The sequence below is a fragment of the Aotus nancymaae genome, unplaced genomic scaffold (genome assembly GCF_030222135.1).
Source record: "Aotus nancymaae isolate 86718 unplaced genomic scaffold, 86718_ANA_hifiasm-v0.15.2.pri h1tg000010l, whole genome shotgun sequence".
Lineage (NCBI taxonomy): Eukaryota > Metazoa > Chordata > Mammalia > Primates > Aotidae > Aotus > Aotus nancymaae.
The window spans coordinates 16,254,886-16,267,426 of record NW_026988421.1 but is presented as its reverse complement, the minus strand read 5'-3'; the positions used below and the strand labels follow the sequence as shown (position 1 = coordinate 16,267,426).

The following is a 12,541-nucleotide window of genomic DNA, read 5'->3' as shown; positions in this document are numbered from 1 at the left end:
AAATACGATGATTCATTGTCCTAAAAGAATTACTTTGGTGCAAGGGTGTAGGTCACATTTGAGACACTGTACGCCACTGTTCTCAGGAGCTGCCAAGTACAAGACTGCAGTGGCTTTTAGATGTGGCAGGGAGGGGCTCCTTCCAAACCGTAAAGGGTGCTAGACACAGCAGCTTGAGGCAGAAAGGTGTGGTGCTGGCTCCCCTGTTGCTGCCTAGTATCTGACAGCCTCCTGTTATTCCAAAAAGAAAGCAAGGCCTGTTTCTAATGTTATCTTCCTTAAGGTTGATTGTAGCAAGTTTGTACAAATTGGCCAAGAAATATCAGAGTCTGCCCAAGTCCTTTATCCCCAACACTGGCTTAAGGTCAATAAAACTGAGCTCAACTCCTTCCTCCCACCGACCTCCTCTCTTCCTCTTCACCACTAGCAACTCTCTCCCATCCCACAACTGATTCTTCTCTGCTCTTCCTCAGACCTCCTTCCCAAGCCTAGCCACATCTAATTCAACGTCTGCGTGAAATGGGTAGGACTGCATCACCCTCCAATCTCATATATTGAAGTCCTAACCCCTAGTATCTCAGAATGTGGCCTTATTTGGAGATAGGATCTTTACAGTGGCAATCAAGTTAAAACGAGGTCATTAGGGTGGGCCTTAATCCACTAGGACTGGTGTCCTTGTAAAGAGGGGAAATATGGAGTCAGAGAGGCACACAGGGAGAACACCCTGTGAACGTGAAGCTAGTTGCTTCTGTAAACCAGGGAACACGAAAGATTACCAGCAAACCACCAGAAGCCAGGGGAGAAGCATAGAACAGATTCTCCTGAAAACCCTCAGGAGGAACCAACTCGGTCAACACCTTGACCTCAGGCTTGTAGCTTCCAGAACTATGAGACAATACATTTCTGTGGTTTAAGCCGCTCAATCTGTGGTGCTTTGTTACAGTGCCACCAGCAAACTGATACCTGAGTGACTTGGACTCAAAACCTTAAGACCATTTGCTTTCTGAATTCTTCTCATTACATCCACCCAACCTGCTGTCATGCCCCATCAATTCTAATGTGGTGGCTTCTCTCAAATCTACCATTCTCTTTTCATTCCAATTGATTATATGTCCACATATTCCCAATCTTTAAAGCCTCAGTTTAAGAGCTGCCTGCTTCAGGGAGGTTTTCCTGATTAGCAGACTTAGAAGCTAAATCTCCCACCTTTGACTTGCCAGAGCACTGCACCAATGCCTTTTTAAACATCTACATAGTATTAGTTATTTGTGAGCCTATTTACTTCCTCAACAGGTGCTGAAGAAGCAGAGGACAGCCATTGCATCTTCTAAGCCCTTGAGAGCTTCCTAAGTACCCAGCACCTTGCCTAACATAGAAAGAGCAAGCAGGAGATGATAACAGAATAGGGAAGTTTCCTGAACAGAACGGGGCTTACAGAATCCTAAAGGAAAAGAAAGAACTGAGCTAGAACATCTCTGCAGACGCATCTACTTTGATGAAGAGGATTATTCCATTTTCAGCAGCTGAAATGAGCTGGGAAATAAGGCCCATAAATAAGGAGGAAGACCTTTGTTAGTCCTTCTGCAGCTTTATTATTTGAAGCATCTGTTTCTGCCAAAAGCTAAAAGGCATCAAGAAGGAGCTATGGTGGTCTGATTGACTTCCCATACAAATTGTTCCATCTTAGCCCAGGTGCCGTGGCTCATGCCTGTAATCCCAGGGCCTTGGGAGTCTGAGGCAGGTGGATCACCTGAGGTCAGGAGTTCGAGATCAGCCTGGCCAACATGGTGAAACCCTATCTCTACTAAAAATACAAAATTAGCCAGGCATGGTAGTACACGCCTGTAATCCCAGCTACTCAGGAGGCTGAGGCAGGAGAATCGCTTGAGCCTGGGAGGCAGAGATTGCAGGGAGCAGAGATCAGGTCATTTTACTCCAGCCTGGGCAACGAGAGTGAAACTCTTGTCTTAAAAAAAAAGAAAAGAAACAAATTGTTCACAACTGTCATCCTCTGTGCTCAAGTGAATCCACTGAACTAAAACTGTGACTAAGGTGTCTTAGCACCTTACTGCCCTCTACAACTGTAGTTTTCAAGTGGAGCAATTCTGCTCCCACAGGGCATTTGGTAATGTCTAGAGACATATTGATTGTCATGAGTAGGAAGTCAGTGCTACTGGTATGTAGCGGGGAGAGGTCAGGATTGCTGCTAAACATCAGCCAATGCACAAGACAGAATCACAAAAAGTTATCTGTAAAAATCTCAGTGACGCTGAGGGTGAAAATCCTTGCTCTAGAGAAAGTACTTGCCTTGTGGATATGTGTATGTGTGCGTCCTGACACACTAAACATCGATGGAAGGTGAACATCCCTCCATTCAGAGACTGGAATGAGTTTCACTGGGTCCCACTCTATCCCAAAAGCAAGTTGGGCCATCAGAAAACTTCCAGGAAACAAAACGAAACAAATGAGAAATGATGTGCCTAAATGTAAAGTTCTATTTACCTTGAAGTTTCTGACTTGTGGCTAAATTCTTAGTCTTTTCACATGGTTTCCAAACCATAAGCAGTCTTCATTATTTAAATTGAGTGTTTACAGAGCTTAATCTCTAATATTTGCTTATTCTTATTTTTCCTAACAAAAATAAATCCCTTTTGTATTCTTAACACTGGCACCATTAACACACATTTAGCTAAACAATTACAACTTTTTAAATGAGTATAGGAGGCCTCTGGAGTTTAGGTTGATAAGTGTGTATTTAGGAAGGTGGTTATTGACAGATAAACCTGCAGAAATCTCCTGTGCTTCTTTGTTACAGGACACAGCAAGGGCAAGGTACCCTTGAAGACAGAGAGAAACAACCATTTCATCAAGATGCCGGAATCAATAAGTGTCTGCCAGAATCAATAAGTGAATGGATGCCTGATCAGGAGAACAAAAGATAATGAGGTCAGAGAATGTCGGCAAATGCCACTCCACACTCGTGGAGGCTGTCAGCCAGTGTGCTTTCTCTTCAGCCCATGTCAGCCCCAAACCAGGTATTTCACCCTAGAGAGAAAACTATGAGGCAAACCAGTGTGAGCTCTAAGTGGTGAGCACAACAGAGTCTATGCCACTCCTCCTTGGGCCAGCTGTGTTTCTCGGGATGGACACTGCTGGGACCTGAGCCTGCTCGAGGTGATTCCTGACAGCTCCATGGGGAAGGAAGGAGCTAGGCTTTTCTGGGAGCAAGAAGAAATGGAGAGGATCGAAGAAGTTTCCGAATCAAGAAGACACAGGTTCCTATTCCAGCTCTGACAACAGGCCAACTTGTTTGGGTTGTTTGAAGATCTTCAGTGGGGGAGACACTAAGCTATGCACTGGAAAGTTAAAGATGGAGACACAGTGCCACTTCTGAAAGGCTCACCATCTAGTGACAGAGACAGCAGCTGTCAACACACTGGCAACTGTGGTCCCTCATCCACTACATCGTGTGATGAGACACAGAGAATGAGTACTTGGTCCAGTGATCTGCTGTGTGACCTTGAGCCATTTACTTACCCTTTCTGATTCCCAGTTTTCTCATCTCTAGGATGAATGCCTGGACTACACGATCCTCAGTGCCCTTCTCACTTTAAAGGCTATGATGAAGTTCCCCTTTTTCTATGGAAGCCCTTGTATAGCTACCAAAAACAAACACACAAAAAGTGAAACAAAACAAAACAGACCTGCCTTTCTCTGTTGATGGCTGAGGTCAGTGCAATCAGAAAGCAGTGGTGTGGACTGACACAGACCTCAAAATAAAAGCAGAACAGCTTTTTATCAGCGGCTAAGGGTCAAGATAATACTAGTATGTGACCTCTCAGCGGACTCTCCAAAGTGTTCCAGTTAGAAGGTGGCCACTGACTTGCAGAGCAATGTGAACCCAGGCAATCTAAGCTTCGGAAAGTCTACAATGACTTAGAAAAAGAGCTGCTATTTGAGGACAACTGATCTATAATACATACCTTCTATAGCAAGCCTAGGTCTTCCAAGAGTCCCACAGGAATGGAATGAAGAAACGGCTTTGTAATTCCCTTTCCTGTCACTCATAAATTACTCATATCAGGGAACCGAACTGAAATCCATTAGCAACAGAGATGAGGGCCATGTCATAGTCAGGTAGCAGGTACGAGTGAAGAGGTCTGACCGGCATAAACGTCAGCATCTGTATTTGCTACTGAGGGTTCCTGGAAGCACCCCCGAAAGACAGAAAATATTATTAGAAGCACCTTTATTCACACCAAATCATTTCACTCAATTACCATTTACTCACTGAAAAACCAAAGCTACAGCAAGTGATTACTAAAGATCTATAGAAGCAGAGTGAACAGAGAAGAACCATGTTTCTCTTTGTCCTGAGGTGCAGCCTTAACACTGTTAAGCTCTCAGGATCCTGGTATGTCAACCCGTCGATTAGTATAATAGAACCAAACTGAGTTTCAAGCAACAAGGAGCAACTTGAGTTCAGCATCTTCATCTTAAATCTATTCCCTGGAGTAGCTTTAAGATAAAGTAAACACAAATAAGCCACTGAAATGGTTCAAGACAGCCCTGAAAGAGTAGATGTCTGGGTTTGAGGAGAAAAGAACGTCCACACAGTAAGAAAATGTGACAGTAAATCTAAGTGTACTAGAAAGCAAAATTAAAGAGTGGTTATTTATATTATAGATTCATTTGGTGACGGTCCCTAAGACACAAAAGAGAAAAAAATAAGTTACAGGAAAACGATCATAGAACAATTCCATTTTTATATTCATATGTGTCTGTCTCTCTCTAGTTCTGGTTGGAAGGGTCTAGCAAGATACACTGTAACCGTTAACAACTGTATCTCTAGGGAGGAGAGGGGAATTGAAGCTGACAAGGTAGGAGCCAGAGGCATTCACTTTCCCTCCCTATGCTCCTGTAACATTTTACTTCCTTAAGACAAGATGTATTTATATATTACTTGAATAATTCAAAGCAAGCATTGGGGTGTTCTTTCACCTTTCCCAGAGAAACCAATCATTTCAACTATCATTCAGTTCTGAAAGATGTATCTTCCATTTCAGGACCACGCCTAGTACGTAAATAATGTACACCTGTTCAGGCCACACCTGTCCTCTCCCTTTTAACACTCTCCTTGTGATGTGATGTGGTTTCCTTTGCCATGTGCACCATCCTTTAAGAAGGTGTTTGGAGGAGTGATGAGGGATAATACTGAAATGACAGGTTATACACGCAGAGCACCTGAAGCCTTTAAAACAGCCCAGCTTCTCCTTTCAGCCGGATCCAGCCAGGGGTGGGCATGCTCCAGCACCGCACACCCCAGCCCTGGCAGGAAGGGTCCTTTCATGACATATCTTAATTAACATTGATTGGTGGGGGACGGTGGTAAGAGGGAAAGGGAATGATGGCTGAGATGGGGGGCAAGACAGACGGCAAGTCTCAAACACAACAAAAAAATTGAAAATGCAATAGCAGTCAAAAGAGACACACACCCCAGAGCTCAGCTGTGCACCGCTTCCGACGCGGTGGTGAAATTAAAGATTCTGTACGAAGTCTCGGTTCGATGGAAACCCAGACTTTACAATACGGAGCTTCTCGCACCGAGAACATGTCCGCCTGGCTTTCTATTGATCATTCCCCGTTAGGTGGCCGAGCTCCGCGGTGCCACTCCAACTTCTGCAACCATGCACAGTGATCGATATTTATAATTACCTTTTTCCTTCACCATGGCAACCGGGTCCTCCGACGAGCAGGACTGAAGAAGGAACCAGGAATAAACTCTGGGAGTGGAAGCGCGCCTCGGCAGACAGATAGGCGGGCGCAGGGGCCGCCAGCAGAAGCCCCGTGCAGTCCGGGGCTGCGGTCTCGAGTCCCGCCCCGCCTCGGCGGCTCCGCTCCCACGCCCGCCCCGCGATCGCCCCCGCGCTCTCCGCCGCCCGTCTGCCTCGCTGCAGCCGCGCCCTGCTCGGGGACTCTGCCCTGCGGCTGAAACCACTCGCTACAGCTGCTGCTGTAACAAATGCAAAATTCCACCGTCCTAATCTCTGGTCACTGACACCACCTTGTATTCCTCGCGCTGCGGACGGGCGATGAAAGGCTCCCGAGCGCTGGCCCCCTCCCAGAGTCTGATAAATGATTGCCAGGAGGAGGAAGAGGACCAAGCACCGGCTAGGGACGGTTCCAATAAGTAAAACTAGTCAATGGTTAGCTTATTGGCTCCCTGTGACAGTCGCTTTCAGTTTTTACTACTGCTTCTTTCAGGCAATCTAGATAAATAAAATTGGCCTTAATGTAAAACACAAGCAGAATAATGGTGCTAATTCCAATTTCAACTTCACTTTCTTATGAAAAATGAATAATGACACTTGGTTTGCTCGACTGCTCCCCGCTGTAGTTTACCTGAACGGGGTTGGGGGAAGGTAGAGACAAGGAGAGACAGCCGGGAGGAGGATCTTTCAGGATTCTGTTTCTTATCCAGGATCCAATTCAGGATCAAGGTTAAAATCTGATTGATCCAGTTAGGGGGGATTTTGACTTCCCCCTTCTCCCTCTGCTTCAGTGGAGTTTTTAGACAAGCCCCTTGGATGTGCATATGCCAGGGAGGAACTCCAGTCACAATTAAGGGACAAACAGCCTCGTCCAGTACCGTGCAACCGCCAGGACCAGCCTAAGCCTGATCCCGCAGAAGCAGCTCCTGAGGAGGCTTTTGATTTCTGACCCACAGGGTCACAGGTGTCCTGCGACCTGTCCTGTTGTCCTGTGACCTGTCCTGCTGTCCTGTGACCTGTCCTGCTGTCCTGTGAGCCCGGGACTTTCTGGTTCACAAAGCCAACGCCCACCTGACTCCAGCACCTGTCTGCCAAATCCAGCTCACGGGTCCGATCGCATGTCCTATACATCCACCTTGCGGGAGAGATGGGATGAGCAAGAGACAAAAAGACAGATGTCACAAGGCGGGGAGAGCAGCAGATGGCCAACACATCTTTCAGAACCAGAATGCACAGCCAGTATTAGATGGTATTTACTGCAAATATTGTAATATGTTGGGTCTAAGAGAGTCAGGAGAACCGAAAGGAATGAAGTCAATCAACCTGCCTCCTCTTTGACTGAGAGGGTGTGTATGGCTGAAATCAACTACATTTGGTAGGTCTGGGGAGAAGGAAGAAAAATGCCCATTTCTTCACATTCATCTTGGGCAGGTCTTCATTGCTGGTTTTCTGATGTGTAACAGTAGCACATCTGAAGCAGCTGTGACATTCCTACATCTGTGACTCAGGGCTTTACTATTAATAGCTTGGGTGTCTCAGGCTGTAAGTAAGAGCTAAGTCCCCTCCAGCTCCTGAGTTGTCTTTTCTGTGACAACATACTTCCCCCACACCACTCCCCGAACCCATGGCAGCCTCATAAGGTCATGGTTTTCCTAAGTCAGCAGCCAGCTGGAGTATAAGCACTGAAGAGCTTTTAAGCAGCTTCTCTAACCTCCATTCATAAATATGAGCCAAGCATGAAAGCAACTCGACCTCCAATCCAGAGGGATGGCAGAGTTCAAGAGCATCCAGGAAACAAGCCCTTCACGTTCCCCAATTTTCATGGCTAAAACTGCGCTTGTCTACTTTACCCACCCCTAATCACCCTCAGAGCCTTTAAGGAGATGCTGACAAGCAAAATTAACTGCAGAGCGCTGGAATTAAGCTGTGGTGTGAGCCTAGCAGGTGAATCTATTTTATTATATTTTTGCTGCTTAAATACATCAGCATCTCACTTAAGCACTTCTCTCTAAGGCTCTCCTGTTATTCAGTCCAAAGCTAAGGAAGCAGCTTTCTTTCTCTTTCCCTGCCCACCCCCCACTCCTCCTCACCCCTTCCTCTCTACTATAATGTGAGAGTAAAACACCATTGGTTTCTAGAGCAAACCCGATCACATGTAAGTGTTCCAGATATTGTAAATGCCATTAGCTCAATTTTTCTTTTACTTGGGCTGGCAGTTTTAAATTCTGAGATTTAAGTTTACTAACCAAACTGGTCTCTTATTACAGTTCTGAACCTACCTGCATACCTTGGTGGATAAATTGCACAGACACGGAGTTTAGAAAGGCTCTCTGGCAGCTTTGGAGACTAAGCTGGCAGAGTAACAGCTGATGCCTATTCATTTTCAGAGAAGGCTTTTCTAAAGGAAAATACTACATAGTGGTTCGGAGAGATTTTCCCCCCTCCTGTGTTTTCCATGGAAAGAATTTTCCTGTACCACAGTCAAAGTGAATGAGTCACCAGCATTTAGTTGCTAAGTAATAGTCATATGGCAAAAGTCCCCCCACCAATCAGATACTGCTAGTTTGGGATAAAAGTATCCACTCTGCACTTCTAAGATAACCAAAGAGGGTATTACTAAAGTTATTTTTGGAATGTGGGAAAGAAACCAAATTGTTTTTGTCTCTTTGCTTCAGGGCAGAATTGCTAAAGAGCTTTAAGAACAGAAGCAAAGCATCGGCACTTTCTACTTTACAGCTAAAGCTGAAAGACGTGCAGCAAAATAAATCAAGAAAAAAATGTATAGTTCATAAGAAATAACTTTTTATTATTTCTTGAGATGATTTCCAAAGAAATGATCTCATCTCAATCCACTCAGATAAGTCTTCCTAATACAGACTCCAACCCATGGTTTTATCTGTTGGCTTTTGCCCCATCAGACTGATGCACTGCCTCCTTCTCATTCACTCACAACATAAAGCAAGGGTTGTCCACAAGTGACCAAAGGACAGAAACTATTTTGTTGGAGAGAAAAGCTTGTTAGCATATGGCCACTCCTGGCAAAAATTCTAGCGTACATCATTTCAATAGCGAAACCAATGAAGAGGGAAATGTTACAACTAGAAACAAGCAGCCCGGAGGAGTCCACTTCCTCATTGCTCATTCTCCTCTACAGTGCCATGGGTCACCTACTGCGTGTGCACCTGTGGTGCAGGAATTTCAGGATCCCTCTGTGGGGCTGGGACACCAGGTGTCCAGGTTCCACCCCCCAACACCACTGGACTCTTTTTCTTGAGACAGAGTCTCACTCTCACCCAGTCTCGGCTCACTGCAACCTCCGCCTCCCAGGTTCAAGCGATTCTCCTGCCTCAGCCTCCTGAGTAGCTAAGATTACAGGTGCCCAACACCATGCCCAGCTAATTTTTGTATTTTTAGCAGTGACAGGGTTTCGCGATGTTGGCCAGGCTGGTTTTGAACTCCTGACCTCAGGTGATCTGCCCACCTTGGCCTCTAAAAGTGCTGGGATTCAGGCGTGAGCCACCACACCCAGTCACCATAGGACTCTTCAGCAAGAAGCACACTCAATTATCCAGTAGAATTCAGCTGAAAGAAACCTGGAGACTGAGTTCCTATTTACTTTCTACTTAGTGTTGGCATCCATCAATTTCACTTCAGAGATTTATGGGACACCTGCTGTGTGCCAGGTACTGGACTGGGAGTACAAAAGCAAGAAGAGAGAACCCACTGCCCTCAAGGTGCTCACCATCTAGCGGAGGACACGCAGGCACACTAATAAGGCAGGAGTAGGCACGGGGTCCAGGGCGGTGCTGAGTCCAACCTGGCTTCCGGGAGGAGAAAGGAGGTAGGTAATGACTGGCCAAGTGAAGAAAGAGGGGAAAGTCATTCCAAGTGGACGTAATAGGGCAAGAAGGCATCCAGTAGTTCACTATTGGTGGAGAGCAGAGAGAGGCTCAAGATGAGGCTGGGTGACAGGTGACAGAGGGCACTCAATGCCACTCGAAAGAGAATGGACCTTAGAAATGTGGTTAAAGTCTCAAACTAAGCTACCTATTTCTTTCAAAATGCAGTTCAAAAGGCTCTGCATTGCGAGGTACACCATTATCTGTTTCCAACCGTATTGCTCCTCCCTCCATGTGGGTTGTGTTGGTGTGTGCATTTCTGGTGTTTAGCAGATGGTTTGACATGGAATAGATGCACAGGAAGTGTCTATGTTTACTCATTTATATAAACATTTCTCAGATCAACAGAATAAAAAGATAGCCATAATCTCACATACATTATTTTAAGAAGCACAGACCACTTGGGATTGGCTTATTCCTTCTATTGTAATGCCTTCAAGTCCACAACTAGGTTGTAAGCTCTCTGAAGGCAAGGAGGGTTTCATTTACACTAGGCTGATAAGAGTGTGGTTTGCAAGGCTGGGCGTGGTGGCTCACACCTGTAATCCCAGCACTTTGGGATGTTGAGACGGGTAGATCACTTGAGGTCAGGAGTTTGGTGAGCTGAGATTGCACCAGTGCACTCCAGCCTGGGCAACAAGAGCAAAACTCTGTCTCAAAAAGAAAAAAAAAAACAGAGAGACAGAGTCTTGCTCTGTTGCCCCGGCTGGAGTGCAGTGGCGCAACCTCAGCTCACTGCCACCTCCACCTCCTGGGTTCAAGCGATTCTCCTGTTTCAGCCTCCCGAGTAGCTGGGATTATAAGCACCCACCACCATGCCCGGCTAATTTTGTATTTTTAGTAGAGACGAGGTTTCTCCATGTTGGTCAGGTTGGTCTCAAACTCTCGACCTCAGGTGATTTGCCTGCCTCAGCCTCTCAAAGTGCTGGGATTACAGGTGTGAGCCACTGCACCTGGTCCTTGAGACTTCGTCTCTTAAAAAAAAAAAAAAAGTGTGGTGGTTTGCAGATCACCAGGGACAGAAATGCAAACGGTGCTTCAAATACAGACACCTGGTCCCCACCCCAGGTCTGATAGCTCAGATTCCCTGGGAAGGAGGCCTGAGGCACAGCCCGCTTCCACGATGACTAAGGAACCCCCCTTGCTAATAAGCTGGCTTGCAAAGCACGAGGATTGACTGAAATTTACAAACAGCTGTATACCATGCCATCACTTCTCAAAAACAATCCCTAAACTCTGTTGGCCAAAATAACAATCAGCTGGACATTCACTGCAATCTTAATGAGAATTTATTAGAAGTGGTGATTTCAAAGTCTCTTACAGTCCAGGACAAATTCCTACATGTCTGACCCCGCTTGATACTACTCACTCTCATGTCCTCAAAGGACAATTCTTAGGATTTTTTCCATATGAATCTCATAGAATCAATGCCCAGCAAAGTTCTTTTCCTTAAGTTCTTAAAGTAGATTTTTTTTTTTTTTTTTAAAGGTGGAGTCTTGCTCTGTCACCCAGGCTACAGACCAGGTTCAAGGGATTCTCCTACCTCAGGCTCCTGAGTGGCTGGGATTACAGGTGCCTGCTACCGCACCCAGCTAAGTTTTGTATTTTTAGTAGAGACAGGAGTTCAGCATCTTGGCCAGGGTGGTCTTGAACTCCTGACCTTGTGATCCACCTGCCTTGGCCTCCCAAAGTTCTGGGATTACAGGTGTGAGCCACTGTGCCCGGCCTTAAAGTAAAATTATTTTATGGTTGTAATGGTTCCCCAATGGCTTTTTTCAAAAGCCAGTTCTGAGTTTGGACCCAAGCAACAGGTTGCAGCTCAAGAAAAATCACGAAAATTACTATGGTATATTTATATATACCTATATAAATAATCCAGTATAAACAATCCAGTAAGGATATAAATGACAGAGTGAACAAAAAGTAAGTAATTTTCCCACAAGAGCAGCGAAACCTATTACTAGAATTCAAAGGATCTTGGGATAGTAAAGACAGTTTAACTGATTTTAGTCTAACTTCAGGCTCATGAGTTCACAAGTACACAAATGTTCTCTAAATTATTTGGGAAAAGGCCATTTTTTAAAACAGTTTACTACTAGCTTTCTCTTTTTTTTGTAATATTTCCTAGATAGAAATCCAGTTATTAGGATATAAAAATGGTTGCTTCTTTCTTTTTGTTTATTTGTTTTTTTGAGACAGAATTTCGCTCTTGTCGCCCAGGCTGGAGTGCAGTGGCATGATCTCGGCTCACTGCAACCTCCACTTCCCAGGTTCAAGTGATGCTCTTGCCTCAGCCTCCTGAGTAGCTGGGATTACGGGTGCACACTACCACGTCTGGCTAATTTTTGTATTTTTAATAGAGACAGGGTTTCACCCTGTTGGCCAAGATGTCCTCGATCTCCTGACCTTGTGAGCCGCCTGCCTCAGCCTCCCAAAGTGTTGGGATTACAGGCATGAGCCAATGCACCCGGCCAAAAAATGGTTGCTTTCTCTCAGGTAGAATTGCAGTGCCTTCCCTGACAACACTCCCCTCTTTCTGGTACTTACCACCAAGTGCTCTGAAGCTGACTATGTTGTAATAAAGGATGGACATCTCTATTTTTGCGAAAGACTGTGCACTCTCTGAGGGAAGGGGTCACATGTTATTGTATCTATACTGTATTCACGTAGTAATACACAAAGGCACAAAGTAGGAATGCAATATTTCATGAATAAATACTCTTTTTTATAATCAAATAGACTGATTACAAAATCTAACTCAACTAAATTGAGAGTAAATTCAGTCTCTTAGATAAAAATCAATTTAATGATTGCTACAAAGTATTTGCCAAGATGCAAACCAATAATCACCTTGGCAAGAACGCAGCCCAA

General features: G+C 45.2%; 1 protein-coding gene across 11 annotated transcripts in view; it reads right to left on the bottom strand.

Moving 5' to 3' along the window:
• Nucleotides 1-12,541, bottom strand: part of ABLIM1 (actin binding LIM protein 1) — a 341,410-nt gene that overhangs the window by 197,833 nt on the left and 131,036 nt on the right. Inside the window, exon 1 of one of the 11 annotated variants that reach the window (XR_010341743.1) lies at nt 5,716-5,819. The exons of the other annotated variants lie outside the window; for them this stretch is intronic. The gene's annotated coding sequence lies outside the window, so the exon portion shown is untranslated. Of the gene's footprint in view, nt 1-5,715; nt 5,820-12,541 lie in introns of those variants that run through there. 11 annotated transcript variants of the gene reach the window in all.